Genomic DNA, 16,963 nt, shown 5'->3' on the forward strand with positions numbered 1-16,963 from the left:
AATTCATTGCCAGGTGAATAAAGCGAAAAGAAATTCCAGCGCCACGCAAATTTTGATTTGACTTCCTCTGCCCGAGGCACTCAGCTGAACGAAATTGGGCCAGTTTCCATTACTTGGCGTAAACAATCCGAAATGGCAACAATTTAATTCAGAATTAACGGCACATTTTCGCCATCTGCTTTTCGTATTAACTAAAGAACTTTGCTGCTCCCATAAATAAAGTAAATAATTAGTTGGCCATTGATTGTGGAATCTTTAAGAGAAGCTGAGTTAAAATGAATTTGCGCAAAATATTCGGAGAATTGGGGAATTTGTATGAATTAGGAGTGCGTCATATCGCATGCTTGTGCACAAAAGTTGATGCAAATATTTACAGAGCGAAGGCAATTAACTATTCCATTCATTTCAAGTTTGCTCGCCGAAATTCAAATGCCAAATTCAAAGGAATAAGTGAAATGGTTTGGAATGCCAGAAAGAGGAAACAAGCGAAAATAACAATGAAAGGGAATGGGAATGGGAATGGGAATGAAACAAAGGCAGGCCAATAAAAAGCACACAAATTTAAATAATTATTCGAGACAAAATTCATTTACTTTGGCGGCAGAGGCTGCGTTTTATGTCTCCATCGGCGACACTTGTCTTGAATTAGGTGCGAATGGCAGAGTTGATTGTTGTCGGCTTCGTCTTTCGAGGGGGAGAGGAGAAGGGGTCAATATATCTTAACAAGAGAAATGCTGTCCAAGGAGGCGGACAGCCACAATTCAGATATTTATCTTGCTGCTGCTTCGTGTATTTGTCTTGTCCTGGCATATCTCAGGACTCGGCACATCCTCTCAAGTAAGCTGGCAATATGCGAAGCAACAACGGAAGCAATTCACACAATGCAAATTTGTGAGTCAAGCTTCCTTCAACTCTCTCCAGCTCGTATCCTCGCCTTGCCTTCTGAGTAGAGCTTCCTTTCATTTAGAGAGAAAATATGAGCAGGCGTTGAGTAATTTCACTCCAGCCCTTTTCTCGTTTTGCGTGCAAGCAAAGTCTATTAAATATGATTTATTTGAAACATGTTTCTACCTTGGCTGTTGAGGATAAACTTTTCACGGGTACAGAAAGAGAGAGAGAGAGAGAGAGAGAGAGAGAGAGAAACGGAATACAAATCATACTGAACTTTTTCCAAGTGCAACAAAGTCTCATTTCTATTTTTCATTTTGGATCCCAGTTAATGTCGTTTGGCCTGTTTGGCATATCATTCAATTCTTCATGGACATCGGACTTCGGACAGTTCTGTCTCCATTCATCTCCACTTTGAGGTCTTCATTTGTTCAGCTAATTTATCACTTTTAATGAGCTCGTTTCTTGTTGTCTTTTCTTCTTCTTTTCTCTTCTCCCGTGCTCACCTGAATCTATAAGTGGCTCTATTGCGATTATCCGCCTCTCTCTGCGCTTCTCGTGGACACGTAGTCGATGTCGAGCAGTTCATCAAAATGGCGCACGGCTTTAAATTGCGCAGCTCTGTTAGTCGCCTTATTAATGACAGCAATTTAAGTGCCCATTATTCTTTGTGCCCGCCGAGCACTTCACACTCGCACTTCGCTCCGCTTCGCCTTCCCTTGAGCGCCCTGCGGAAATGATGTTGTCACCAAGTCAAATCGCTTTATATCCGCTCCGGGGGAAATACTTGGACGCGGACTCACCTTTCGACTACATTTCTTCTGCACCTGCACTTTGTTGCCTTGGCTTTGCCTTGCTTTATTCCCTTTCATCGTTCACTCTCGGCTTTGGTCCACGAAGCTCTTGGCAAGTTTCAATTATAAACACTCTGAAATTGGCTCAGTGCGCTGCGCTTTATGGTCAGCACGTGCGTGGGATTGGCAACAAACGGAAGTTGGCTGCAATCAGTTGTAGAGAGCCAAGAGTGTGGACCCCGAGGGGAAAGGAGTTAGTGGAAGCTGAAGTGTGGAGCAATCAACTTGGATTTCTTGTATGATGCATGAGTGAGCAGAAACTTAATGAGCAACTAAAGGGATTAGAGTGAATGTATGTAGACATGGTTCTAAAAATAATTACGATGAGAAAATTAATTTCGATAAAATAAACTGAAGTAATGAAACTGTCTGAATTTTTTTAGTATCAATTATTCATTGAACAAAATATAAGTCAAAAATATCTAAATTAATTAATTAATTGCTCACAGATAATTTAATACATTAGCAGAAGTGAACATACAACCCCATAATTAAATTGAATTTTCCTCTCTAATTTGAGTGCTCTAATTGCAATGCCAGAAAACCGCAAGACGTAAAAGTTGAGGGGAAAAAAGTCTGGTTGGTTTATGTGGCCATTAAAAGAGTTTGGCTGCGGTCGATGAAACCACCAAGCCGAAGGTGGGTCAAGCGGCAAATGGCAAACGCAATGACAAGACAGAAGCAAAGCATATTCAGACAGCGACAGCAGCAGCAGGAGCAGGAGCAGGGGTGAAGGAGCCTTCACACAGCCAGGACAACACTCATATCCCTAGTCGACCGTAAAAAGTTTAAATGTGCTGAAGTGGCAGCAAAAAAAAGAAGAAGAAGAAGAAAAAGAAAACAACACAGAAATATACAGCAAGGGACGTAAACAAACAATGCAAAAACTGAAACACAACAAATTGTAAAAAAGCTGCAAACTTTTGTAATTGGGCAGTGGGTACTGAAAGTCTATGCACAGCACGGAGGAAGGCGACAGGCGAAAGGCGAGAGGGGGAAAAGTCAAAATGAAAAATTGTTGCAGCCTGCTCGTGTTTTGGTTCTTGGCTTGTGCCCACATGCAACAGCAACAGCAACAGAGAAAACTAGCTGAACTATCAACAGCCAGACCGGACAACAATTCAACACACACACACACACACTTATATTTACCCACCCTAAGGCTACAAGTAAAAGGTCCTGCCAAAAAAGTCGTCAAGTGCCCAGTCCCATGTTTAGTTTTAAGTGTAGATTTTTGGCTTCATCACACACGAATTTATGCTTTGTTTCGCATTTCACATTTCGGACTTTGGACTTTGGACTTCTCCCTCCTCTCAACACTAACCACACGGACCATATCATTATTCATTTCTGGTTGAGCAAAATTAATGAGCTCGGTTAGGATGAAGAAGGAAGAGGAGAAGGAGAAGGGGGCAGAGAATAAGGCAGCTGTTCCTGTGGTTTGTTTGAAGTGGTCTGGCCAAATGAACTTGTTGGAGATTGTCCGGCTAGTTGACTCTGCAAACACAAAGTAGAGCAGATGGACAATGCCATATCCGAATGCTAAGTGCATGTGGATCCAGCATAATTTGTGTGGAATATGCTTTCTACTGTTGCCCGTAATATGCACAAATTGCAGTCAGATGGAGAGGGAGAGGGGGAGGGTCAATGATATCATTGGAGGACAAAGCAAACTATCAATGAGAGCTAAGCAAATAGAGTGAGAATTACGATTGCTATTTATATATAAGGAGAGCGAAACAAGAAATAAAAAAGGGTCGATTGCTTTCAATTGGGTCAGCTCCCGCTTGGCTCCCACATTTCTAAGAAAATCGATAAGCGGCCATAAAAATGGGTCACAAATGAACAACGGCAGCTCCTTGGGATCCTGGGGAGGCTACGGATATGACTAGGGATGTTGAATATGAAACTCCTCCATCTGCTGTCCCCTTTTTCGTTGTTCCAGCAAATGTTGGTTTGACCAATAACTGAATGTGCAATTCAATCAGAGAGACTCTGCGAAAGGCCCTTTTAAGCCAACACGATTCAAGCGAAACCAAATGTGGCCAATTCGAATGCACTTCCTATGGAAAGGCTTAAAAACAAAAACTAAAACCGCCTGCAACAAAATGAATCAGAGGTGGGCCAGCTGGGCTCAGTTGTGGTTCTCTCTATGCAGTGTGCACTGTAGACTGTGCTCTGTGGACTGTGCTCTGTGGACTGTGGACAGTACACAGCGATGGGCTCTGACCCACTGAGTCTTTGTTGTCGCTCGCACGCACAATTAGGCGAGTGAAAAACGCATCAAACAGAACGATGAGCGACGGGAAAAGGCGGAAAATGCCAATAGACGAGCTCACACGCACAGGAAGCAAACACGAATCACGAATGACGAATCAGGGCTGCGTATACGTAATTTCCGGTGGCCTTTTCAGCCCCATCTCTAAGCTACTTGATTGAAACTGAATGAAAGGCAGAATGTTTAAGCTGAATAGAAACAAAGAGTTGTCGAGAGATGCGCTGAAATGACTCTCGATGAACACGAACAGGCAATGCTGTTTCATCATGCATTTCGCTTCCTGCCCCAGACACAATGAGAGCTCACACGAAAACAATAAATACTGTTCCCTGTTGGGTCTTAAGCCGCTGTGAAAAATTGAACTTCATAGACATTCGCGTGTTCGCAAGTGCAGCAAACGTGAGTTTTCATACATGCACTGGCCGAGTATCACACACTCATCCGAGTAGCGCTTCGCCATGGCGAGGCACCCCAAAATAGGATTCATTCGCAAAAACGAAACACGCTATTTGGCACTCCATCTATTTTTCATGGCTGGGTGGGGATATGGAGGAATCGGCTCGAGCTCTCATCTAATGCGCGAGCAACAGCTGCTTATCGGGACACATCAGACACACGTTATTCCCTTCCTTTTCCTCTACGACCTTCCACTTCCACTGCCAGTTCCCTTTCATTTTGTGCTCTGCTTTTCTCCCTCTGTTTGTTTTTCAGCTTTGCTTGTTGATACTGCAGCAGATACAACAATAAAGCAGAGCTGAGAAACATCAACGGACCCTCGCTTGCTGCTGTTTATTTTTTCAAGTGTAAAACAAACATTTCATTTCTCGTCTTTCACTTTCTGGCTGCGAAAATTGCAACAACTGTGACACCATTGTCAGTTACAAGAAATATATGTGAAAGTGCGTGCAAAGTCAAGAGAAAATTGGAGGATAAAACTCGGATACTTTGTTTAACATTCATTCCACTGAATTTACTTTTAATATTATTTTTACTTTATTCAAGGTGATCTTGTCTTTGCTCTCGTCGTTTGCATACTGTGTGCGTGGTGTCATTCAGATTCTCAATAGCCCAGGAGGCTAATTGCCATATAAATATCGCTTCTCTTATCTTAAGCGAAAAACTTCATGAATATCTGGCAAATTGCATGAACACACAATCATTAGCCTTTCCCAAACTTCTTTAGAGGCTACTTATTTATAATTGACAAACATTAAACACTTTGTTGGTTGGCCAAATATATATTAAACATCAATATTATACAAAGAAAAATTTCATGGCCCCAAACTTGTGTGGCGCAAAAGACAGACACGACCACGAGGAGAAGGGAATTAACTTATGCAACACGTACTAAATTTTTATTGAATTCGGCACGAGGGAACCCAACCAGACAAAAGGAAAACTTAAGCAGAAGCAACAACTAAGCTGAAAACTATTAACAGGACAAACAACAGAAAACAAAGTCAAACAAAAGGTCCACACAAACTCTAGCATGCCACGAGGCCCACTCAGAGGGAGAGATGGAGGGAGAGAGAGATATAGAGAGAGAGGGAGGGAGGAGGAAAAGACACTTAACTGCGTATAGGGGCAGACAAGAATGAATACAATGAGCAACAGATGAAAGTATACGACTTGCTGTTACTCTATCAAAATGAAATTAGAGTCTCGCTGTCTCTGTTCTGCTGAGAACTCAAGCTCAACCTTCATTTTGGGGTCTGCTTGTTACAGTCTAAGAAATTACAAAATGCTGTTGAATGCTGTTAGATTGTTGCTCCATCCATTTGGGGCAGGCGCAATGTAAGCCCATATTTCTTATTCAGCTTCATCCACATCGCCGTCGCTGGCCGAAGCATGTCAATTGCATCATTAATAATGGCATTTGCCATTGTTCCACTCCAGACACGGTCCGGCTGCCTGGCCATACATTAGGAAACGTGCCCAAGTCTGTGTGTCGACTCTTGAGTAATGGTTCGCACATACGCCAAGAGCCTTGCAGACAATGAACTCGAAGCGAACCGAGTGGAAGGCGGAAGGCAACAGGAGAAGAAGAATGAGCCAAATCGACTCAGCTGCCCGACTGGCACAGCTTTGGTTGAGCCCATTCCCCATTTAGTGCTCAAAAGGGAACGTGATCTGCATTGCAAATCAACTCAACCAATTCTGATTCACCCCTACTCCCACTCTACTCCCACTCTGTTCCCACTCTGCTCCCACTCTGCTCTGTTCAGCTGTTCACCTTTCGATTGGCCCTCTTAGGACACATTGCGTATACGCAATTTTTCAATTTGCTGCAATTTAATTGATTTGCGGACAGCGCGTCGCATCATAAGCACCACAAAGCACTTCTAATGCCCAATTTAACAAATTAGCAGCTCTCCAAGCAGCCCTGCCGACAGTGCTCTCCGAAAGTCTGCTGACGGCGTGCTTCAACTTCAGGTAGCCACAACAGGGGAAAAAATAGAAAGATTTATGGGCTGCCTCTCAGGCGTACTATATTCCTACGTTAATATCAGAAAATTTACGCATTATGTTGGCGGCAACACATGTTCCTCTCCCTGCAGACCTACATCCCCTCCCTCTTGATGACTGCTCCAACAGGACCTGTTCAGAACAGGCAAAAGCCATAAATATGTTGATGTTGGTTTCGGCTAAGAGTCTCGCCTGGCCGATACATGTATGTGTGTGTGTGGGTGCATGTGTATGAGAAACTCTGTGTGTGATGTGTTGTGTTATATATACACATCCTAATTACATTTTAATGCCAAGGCATTTGCCACTTTTTATGCCCGCCGTCTGCGCTAATGTGGACCGTTTCCTATAGCTCCAACAGTGCAGGCTTGAAGCTATTCCACACAGGCAACTTCATTAAATTTGCTTAAGATAAAAGCTGCAATGAGTGCTATAAAATGATATAAAATATATTTAGTCTGGCTAAAAATAAATTATTAATGCATTTGAAATGATTTAAAATTATTTAAGCTCATAGGCAAGCATATCTTTAGTTCATTCAATGTCTAGTTACATCCACAAGTTCTTCATCAATTTGTGACTGAAGCCTAAAGATCAACAGTCGATGGAAATGTTCGTAGCTAATGGAAACTATTCCATTTAAGATTTCATTCAAATTGAGTTCACGACGTCTTTTTGATTTCCTTCATGCAAATCGCAGTGACAACAACAACAACAACAACAATGAGCAAAGCCACAGGCTGTAAAATTAGAAAACTTTGCTCTGGCATACAAATGAAGCGTCTAAATTGTCCACGCCCTCCCATGGCAACAATTGTCCTTTTAGCAGCCAATAAGCCGCACCCAAATCATTGCGAGAAAGTGAGCATTAAGGAAATGAAGCTCCAGTGGGAGAGTGGGAGGAGAAGCAGAAGTAGGACTGTGGCGCAGACTTTTTTTGGGGCCCGAGATTGGCGCAACAGCCGGTGAGGAGCACACAATGGGGACATAATTGTAATTGCGGGGGAAATAGTTGGACTGGCATCAAGAAATGCGATGGCAGTTGGCGCTTTTCCAAGTGGAAGCCGCAGCTGGCGCATGGAGTGGGGTCTGGGGTCTGGTAATAGTTCTAGTTCGCTCTTCAGCCCAGGCCTTAGTCTCCATATCCGTTTCCATTAACGTCGAACCATTTTAATATTTAAAATATCATTCGCAAAGAAAAATATAGCGCAGGCCAGAATTTTACGAGCGGGATGAATAATTCAGCAGGAGACAATAATAATAGTTAGGATATGCCTTGCGCAAGCTCTTGACTCGCAGCTCCCCGATTCCTGTAGGCAGGCAGGAGGCAGTCCCGTTGGCTTAAGTGCTTTGCATGTGAAAATCCCTTGAAAACACATACGTTGGCTGTGTAGGAGTTGAGGGAGACCGGGATGTGGGGGAAGATATTGACGACACTCACATGGACTTCGACGTAGCTCAGACTGAACCCGGGTCTGAACGAGGCGGCAGTGGAGAGTCGAGACTGGCACGAGGAGCCGCTGCAAAGCGGCATTTAATATGCAAATTAAAGTGCAGCCAGGTGAGCAGTTGAAACCAGACCAGGACAAACCAAGCCAGACCAACACCCAAGTGCGAGTCGCGCGAATGTTAATTTTCTGGCTCAAGTTGAAGGAGCCCAGAAGTGCGCAAAGTCTTTTATCCAGCCCAAACTTTAACTCGCTTGAGCGAACGACCACGCATTTGGCGAGTGTTGCGATGTTGCGTATACGCCACGTGCGCCCAAGCACAGCATAAGCCAAAATGTGTGCATGTGTGTAAGTGTAAGTGGGTGTGTGTTGGAGGGAAAGCCATAAATTTTGCTGGCTGAGGCACGTCGAAATTCAAATTTACTTCGTTGGCGTAGAAATCATTCGTACGACTATCGCCAGCTGGCCAAAGCCAAAGCCAGCGGATAAACTCTGAGGAGACACCACAAATATTCCCGTCAGGCTGTTGCCAGTTGCCCGTTTCCAGTTGCCTCTTGTTGTATTTTACTTAATGAAATGCAAATTTATAAGCAGAAAGTTGAATTGAGTTACAGGAAAACACGAAGCAGAGGAAAACAAAAACATCATCATAAATATGACAGAGCAGGCAGCCACAAGAACAATTGATATGCATGAGTCTCTCCAGCGATAGCCGAGTTTATATCCGAATGTTTGACTCTCAATGTAGAATATAAAAATGAGGATATCTAAAGAAGGAATAATATCTCTCAAGCATGACAAAGATTAATTGTATTCCTACTTCTCGTTAGAATTGAATTTAATATTATGGGACAGAGGTATAGCGTCTTACTTATTTATTAATTTGTAATTATTTATTTACTTTAATTAGGCGCTTTCCTTAAGCCCCTCTCATCTAATGCGTCTCACATTGTTGAACTACTTAAAAATGCCACAAAGCAGAAAGTTCATTTGCAGAGCGACGGCCAGACAGAGTCGGGTCCCTGACCCCGAGGGCCAAGCGAACCGCCCGACCGCCTGTCGGGGAAGCTGCTTATAATATCCCAAGAGTCTAAAAGTGACGACAATGAGTCTCGGCTACATTATAAAACATGACTGAGACCCACCTCTCGATTCTCGTGTTTCTTCATTGTGCACAGCCAAAATGTCATTGTCATATACATCGACGAGTGGATGCCCTCTCTCAGCGTGGAACATGACGCGCTCTGATTAGCGCATATTAATTATGCACACAGCTCTATTATCAGCTTTTGAATAGGCATTCTGTGTCCTCCATAAAACTGTAAGTCATCTCGTCAACCTGTTGGGTCTTCTTATCCCGCATCTGCGTATCATGCGGCAAATCCGTTTATTGTATGCCCTTCTGTCCCCTGCTGCCAAGGGGCAATGCCAATGCCAGTGCCATTCACAATCCTCAGCAGAGGTGAAGACTTTCGCACAATGGGCATAAATGCAATACAATCTGTTATGCGAATGTGAAAAGTATAAGCGAAAGCTTTTCATATTCAACCTGACACTGAGAAATGATTTCAATTTCTCATCTCGCCCCTCCAGAAATCTCCTCCTCCTGAACATGCAAATCCAATTGATGCTGAGTCGTTCGTTGAGAGAATCTCTCACTTTTTCCTTTCTTAACCTGATTTCTTTCAGCCTCTATCGTACTCTCTTTCCCCTGCCAGTTGCGTACCTGCCAATTGCCCACCCGGAATGGAAGGTAGAAGGTGGAAGGTGGAGGGTGGGTGAGCTCCTGTGATTCTGTTTGCTATTGGTTTCAGGGATTTGGGCTTTCCGTCAGCCACTGGAAATGAATTGTATTTCTCGTTTCAAATTCACATCAATTTAGAAATCTGGTTTTCCGTTTCCAGCTTCCCGCTCGTTAGGGAGTGGACTGGTGGGTTGGTGGATTAGTGGTGTCGAGCACTTACTGCAGTGGGAAAACATGTTTGGGAGTTGTTTTTCCTTCGTGAGGAAGCGCAGAGCAACTGTGTGGCAAATTGTTTTGCAGTTTAAATCGCTTGCTATCAATCCCCAAATTGCCGGCTGTTAAAATGATAAACGCTCCATTGGGCTGATAGACTTTTTCTCAGTCGAATCCACCTGGGCTGCTACTCAGTGCAAGAGAATAGAACCCAATGCAACGTTGTTGAGGTTTTTGAAGGTATTTCGGACTCCCATTTAATGGCTTCATTCAGCTCATTGCAGATGGAGTAGATTCCGTCTCAATTAATGTTGAATTGAATTAAGAGTGAGCTGGGAAATAGAAATCCAATACCCCAATTTCACACACCTCCCTGATTTATTTTCGAGTATATTTTTATGTACGCAGATCATTAATTTACAAGGCTGATTGGTAAATTTAGTTGAGCAAGAGAGTAAACGTAAACATGATGAAGAATGCAGAGAGAATCTTGTGGCCGACTGAGTTATTTATAGCATGTGGAATATAGAATATCTAGCGAATTTATAGTCTCTGCTCTGGCAACAGCTAAAATCAACAGTGAATGTGCGCACCAAATAAATACTGTTTATATCAGCATATAAGATCGTGGACTGCCAAATGGAACAAATTCTTAGTTCTGAAACGCAATTTGAATGTGGAGCATTCGCTTAATGTACTCAGCCACAGTTCACTAAATATATTTAAATTTTCCTATGTATGTGGCTTTTTATCTGCAAATTGATTAGAATGAATCCCACAGGACCATCTCGAAGCGGGATTTTCTCTGGTGCACTCTCATTCTTTTTTCCACTCTCAGTTTGTTTGCTTCTCAATTTGCGTTGCCAACAGCAACAAAGCGAATTGCAGAATTGCTGAATTGTTGAATTGTCAGTCGTGCAAATGCTTATCGTTGACTGCTGCGGGCTGTTTATTCTTATGTTTACTTGAGTGTTGACTTTCCATTTGAATGTGGCAGCAGCTAATGCCAAATGCCCAATGCCCAATTGGCTAATTAATGTGTGCACTGAGAGCAAAGGACAAAGATAAACATTTCAAGCTTCATCTTTAAATCACAGAATTCCAAAGGAATGGCAATGCCTAGACTGCCAGCCGTGTCCCACATACAATTCCGCTGCCTGACTGGCTGACTGACTGACAGAGTGACACTCTGACAGTCACACAAGGCACAAGTGTCCCATTGTGCCGCCTGCTGACACTGAGCAATGTGCGCAAGTGTCGGGCCAACCCGACTCGCCTGTCCTTTGGGTATGCGATGCAAATGTCTTTCCTCTGCCCCATCTCCTAGAGATGGGAAGACGACATCATCATTACGCATCACCCCAACACATTTGGCACGCCAACGAAGCAACGCCCGCTTCAGATGGAGCAGCTGCGCTTCAGCAAGTTGAAAATATAGGAGACAGAGAAGAGCTGGAAGATCCATTTGTTTCTTTTTTGGTTGAGGAAGAGATTGAACCACGAAGTGGCAGGACGTATTCAGCGAGAGCAGGCAACTATCAGGCAAATCTGAATCGTGGCACGGAACACGTTTCGCCAGGTTGTGTGTTAATGATGATGACAGCGGAGGGCGCTTTCCTCTTTGTATTTCTTCTGTTTTTGTTGTGGCTGTTGGTATTGTTGTGGCAGGCAACAACTACTTGGCTAACTTGACGTTTTCAGCGTTCGACCGTAGCCACATCAAGACATATGTTGACCAGTGTTGCTCGCTTTAGAAGTTGGATAGTGATTAAAAGTAGGCTAAAACTGGATAAAAATTTAAAATAAATAAGTCCTGGAATAGCGTGTTGGGTTAAAGCTTAGGAAACAATGCTAATATACTTTAGAAATTTTATTTTTTACCTCTTTTCTCATCAAAATAAAATTTTAAAAAACTTAACTTAATTTTTCACACAATATTTAGCCCTATCCAAAATTTCGCCAATTATATTGGCGTAGAGTAGGCTAATATTTTCCTCTTGATATTTCCTCTAAATACTGCTTCAAAGTATTTCTTCTTAGAAATTCTTCGAAGTATTTTCTCGAAGTATTTACTTTTAATATTTCCTTTAAGTATTGTCTCTAAGTATTTACTCTTAATAATTCCTCCTAGTAAGTGCTCCAAATATTTCCTCTAAGTATTTCTTGTAAGAATTGCACTAAATGTTTCTATAAGAGTTTCTTCTATATATCTGCTCTTAATATTTCCCTTAAGAATTTCCCTTACTTATTTCCTATAAATATTTTCTATAAATATTTCTTCCAAGTATTTCCCTTTTAACGCTCAGCTGAATAATCACTTCACAATTTATTCACTTCACTTTACTGCACTTCAGGATTGACCCCACCAGGCCTGGGCGACTGAAGAAAGGCTGCAGCTGCTGCCCTTTTATAGGGCACCTTCTCTCACATTCAGTCGCGCTCAAATGTTCAGCCCGGTGCCAGGTAGAGATCGTTGCAATCTAGCTTTAGCTGACCAATGAGAACACTCTCTGCTGCTTGAAGCATTCAGCTTCGCTTTACCTGAATATCAATAACGAATTAATAATTGTACACACTTACAGATAAATTAAATGATAGTCTGTAGCTCTTCTTCGCCTTTTGCTTTTGTTGGGCAGAGAGACAGACTGTGAAGTGGACACGGAGGCAGATAGTGAGACATGTATACAGATATACGAACGGGTATAGGCCAGCGGGCTATATATAATTATAAGGGCAAGTGTTAATATGCTAAATAACTTTTGTATGCCAATACTTTTAATTATTAGATAACATAGACAGAAGTTTCGTTTGCTCTATAGTTCGCTTTTGGACTGCCTCAATTGCTGGCTATTCCATTCCATACTCATTTTCGATGCATGGCTAGATCTAGCCTGAAATTGGCTAAGCTGGCTGCACTCATGTTGATGTATGTCACTCCAAGCTGCTTCTCCCATTGTCGGCGACTCGGATTGAGGTGCCTGTCCGCATGTGAAGAGAGACAACCGCAGCAGTCGACACGTGTTTGTCAGCACGTCAAGCGGTCGAGCGCACAGCAGGAGTGTAAAATATACAAAGATAAAGTAATGTATTATATGCATAGAGAATACGGCATGTGGATGTTCCAGATGTTCCTTGAAATATGTTAACAAATTGTCGCAGATAGTTCATGCTCACGCTCGAATGGCTTGATATGGGTTCGTCAGCGTTGCTTTGTCATACACAAGGGGCTTTGTGGGCATGAATAGCTCTTTAAAGGCAACTATGTGTATTTTTTTATAACCCAAGTTCATTTATGTTGTCGAATAGTAATAAAAGGCTAATCATCTTGTGACATACATTGGACTGAGAGAAGCTTTTAGAACTTGTTTGAGGTATGAAGTGCTTGTTTAAGGCACATCTCAGCAGCTAATTCAATGTAATAAAATTATTTTCATTGGCCTGTCCGCACATGTTGAGCTGCCATTTGCGGGCTTTTTATGTGAGGCTCATAGAATATAATAAAATCTAATATATATTTGAGCGAATGTTTTCTTTATTAGCTCCAAGTGTGAGTGTAATTATGCTCGGCAGAGACTATGAGGGCAGGTCACAGCTACAATTTCATGCAACAACATGCTGAGTGACCGCAAATGGACAGCACGCGATTCGAGTGCCACAGAAGTGCCCCGGCAATTATATTGATGGCAGATAGGCATCACAGCCTGGCACATACATGGGTCAGGTCACGAACACACTGCAAAGCTGAAATTGTGATGGCTGCTAATTTCGGGTGCACACGTTGCGTATACGTAATGTGCGGCTCGGTTTTAATGTAATGTTGGGCGGCTTTAGCTAAACTCAGCAATTGCTATTTACGCTCGCCATACACCAACAGCACTTTTGTGGGCGTGGCCACAGACCCTGCCTGGTTTTCCTGCTCCGACGATAGCATTCCTGCAGCTGTTTACTGTTGCTGCTGCTGCCGTATTTTTGTTTGGCTTTGTACGCCTTTGTTATAATAACAGCAATGTTTGCGCTTTTCTGTTGTTTTTTTTTTTTATATTGTTTGGACGTAGCAAAGACAAATAAACAATATACTTTTAAGTCCCACGCGCTGATGAATTGGCAGATAATTAAATATGCCAAAATGCCAACTGTCGGACTGAAGGCAACGCAACGGAACGCAGCGCCATGTTGGCCATGTGGGCGGTTGGCTTAAAGGTTGAATGACAGGCGGACAGATTGGCAGCCTGGCAGTCCAGCTGGCACCCAAAATGGGGAAAGGTAAAGAGAGAGGGCAAGAGAGAGAGAGAGAGAGGGGGGGGAGCTCGGCAGCTTGCGCACACATCGAGATTTGCATATTGATTCATATGGCAAGTGCTAGTAAATGGATTGCTTTCAATACAAATTTGCGACAGCTACAAATGTTGATTGATTTTCAGGATATAAGCGACAAATTCCATGAGCTGATCAAGCGTAATCACCTCCACTTAGTTTGCGCTCATTCAGTGCATTGCATGGCTATTTAATGCGACTTGTCTTATCTGCATTTGATAGCCATACACATGATGTGGAGTAGCTCGTCGACTTACGGGAAACACATGTAAATCGAATCAACAAGCCTAATGAATGATGTCAATGTCTCGTTTTAGTCCTTGAATTAATAGAGTCAATATGGGATATTTTATAGACTATAAATAGATGATACTCTGTCTTTATGAACAAATTATATTATATGTGTACTTATAAATGTATTTATATGCATGAATATGTTGTATTTCCTCTTTTTTACTGGGAAATTGTATTTTTGAAAGCAATTTTGGTTTAAGTGTTATTATAGATCATTCGTGATTAACAATATTTGTACATGAATGGCCATTTCATTAATTAAAAGTAGTTCATTCGCTCATCCCACACATTGCATGACTCATTGTGCCAAAAATAATGGAAAATAATAAAATTACTCACTTTTCTGTTGTTGTAGTGCGTTGAATTTTCACTTTATTTTTTTTTTTATTTTTTTCCGATTTTTTGTTTATATTAAAAGTGTTGTTTTTTTATGCTTGAATTGTGTTTTCACTGTGATGCGGTGTACACGCTTGTTTATAGAATCAACGTGCTGCAAGAGCAAATATAAAATTTAAATATAGCTTGCACACATTTACACGCACACACACACACATGTACACTTAGAGAACTTAATTAGGAGCCAGAACAACAAACACCACTGTTGCAGCCTTTAACAGCTGAGTTATTTTAGCATTTAATTAAAAAAATGCATACGCTATGTAAAACGCGCACTCACACACACGCACACACACACACAAACAGATTCTAAAAGGAGGTTAAATTCATATGCGCATAATTGTGGGTGAAAAACCGTTATAATGTACGACCGTTGCGACCATTTCGACAGTTGAATTGCATTCACAGGATGTCAACTGGGCGAAAGCCACGCGAAAGCATTAAATATTCACGACTCGAGCAACGAACCACGCAATTATCATATTTGCATTAATTTATATTGATATACGTATGAATATATGTGTGTGTATGGGTTAAGATTAATTATATTGCAAGAGAAACAACAGAAGCAAAAATAAGTTGAAAAGAACAATGGATAAGCTAAGTTGCCTAAGTCTCCTTAATTAATTGTCTAAGAAACAAGCACAGCTAACAAGTTTATTACATTTGTAGTATATTAGATATATATTAGATTATATATATATTAGATTATTGCATGCAAAAATCCATTTCAATATATTCTATTCATTTAGTTTTAAATTAAGCTTATTTAATTTGATTTCGCTGTTTTTATGTTTCTTAGCTGTTTGCTTAAATCTTTTATTTGCATTGCAACATAATCGAATCAATGAAATTGCTAGGGTATGTAATCCTCTGCTAATTGATATAGCACATGGCAAAGACAACAAGTTATTGGTTCTCTTGTTTTTCTATGTATTGGGTAAACACACATACCTATACCAATGCACACACTCACTCACACACACACACACACACACACGAGGGTCGTTGGCTTTTTATTTATTGCCTCACTTCGATTTTTTTTCTATTTTTACGCTCCCTTGACACAGGGGAAAACATTCGTTATAATGCCGGATAGTTATTTGTTATTGTTGTTGTCTCTGTTGTTGCTGTTATTACTTTGCTTACGTTAAACGCGTTGCTCGTTACGCTCAACGTTTCGGCAACACGTCGTTCCGTTCAGTTGCGTTGCGCACAAAAGCCGCTAAATAACTGAAGACTTGTCTAACGGGAAAACGTTCGAGTGAGCATTCATTGGCAAAGGCAAAGGCAGCGGCACCGGCAGTGGCAGTGGCAGCGGCAGACGCAGCGACTGAAGCAGCGCTGCTTCGATTGACGTTTGACGTTTCCGGAGTTTGCGCAGTTCAATCAAAACAAATTTAACACCTATGCGGTGCTTGGTGCTTCAAATGCTCACAAACTGTAAAGAGAAACATAAATAGAAAAAATAGAATTACTTTTTATACAAATATATAAATAAACATATATAATAATAAACTTAAAATTAAAGTTGAAAATAGATATGTTAAAAATATAAGCTGAAATTCAGTAGCATTCTTGAATCTTTTAAAATTTGATCTATAATATTTTAATTTTATATTTATTTATGTAACAAGCACACAAAATGCAGAAAAAACTCTCTGAGCTATTCAATTACTGGAAATTGTATTGATTATTTATGCTGAAACTTTCAGTTTTCTGTCAAATATTTGATTTTTTTAACAAGTCACTGGAAAATATGAATTTGTCTATCTGCCTCGGTGGGCAAAAAATTTGAATTCGTCTAATTTGCATTCTGTGAGCCAGATTTGTAGAAAATAAGAAAAATTGATATCAGCAACTAGCATTCGGTTTCATTCCCAAAATACATATGCCAAATAAAATAAATGAATAAAATAAAAATATTTAGATATAGAACTTTCAGTAGTCAGCAAAAAATATATGAACTTTTATATTTTTTTCTCTGCTTGTCATCAGAAGCGCAATAAAGTTCAACAAATTTAATAAATGTCAAAGCATGCGACAGGTTTGCTCAACGTAAATATTA

General features: G+C 41.2%; 1 protein-coding gene across 5 annotated transcripts in view; it reads right to left on the reverse strand.

The window, feature by feature from the left end:
• LOC108660302 (uncharacterized) overlaps positions 1 to 16,963 on the reverse strand; it is a 66,678-nt gene that overhangs the window by 16,979 nt on the left and 32,736 nt on the right. For 2 of the 5 annotated variants that reach the window (XM_089258016.1, XM_089258018.1), the window contains exon 2: positions 14,839 to 14,989. The gene's annotated coding sequence lies outside the window, so the exon portion shown is untranslated. Of the gene's footprint in view, positions 1 to 14,838; positions 14,990 to 16,035; positions 16,331 to 16,963 lie in introns of those variants that run through there. The other 3 variants (XM_089258022.1, XM_089258020.1, XM_089258026.1) reach the window with 3 other exon arrangements.

This window comes from Drosophila navojoa, chromosome 2 (assembly GCF_054131105.1).
Source record: "Drosophila navojoa isolate 15081-1374.11 chromosome 2, UAZ_NAV_1.0, whole genome shotgun sequence".
NCBI lineage: Eukaryota > Metazoa > Arthropoda > Insecta > Diptera > Drosophilidae > Drosophila > Drosophila navojoa.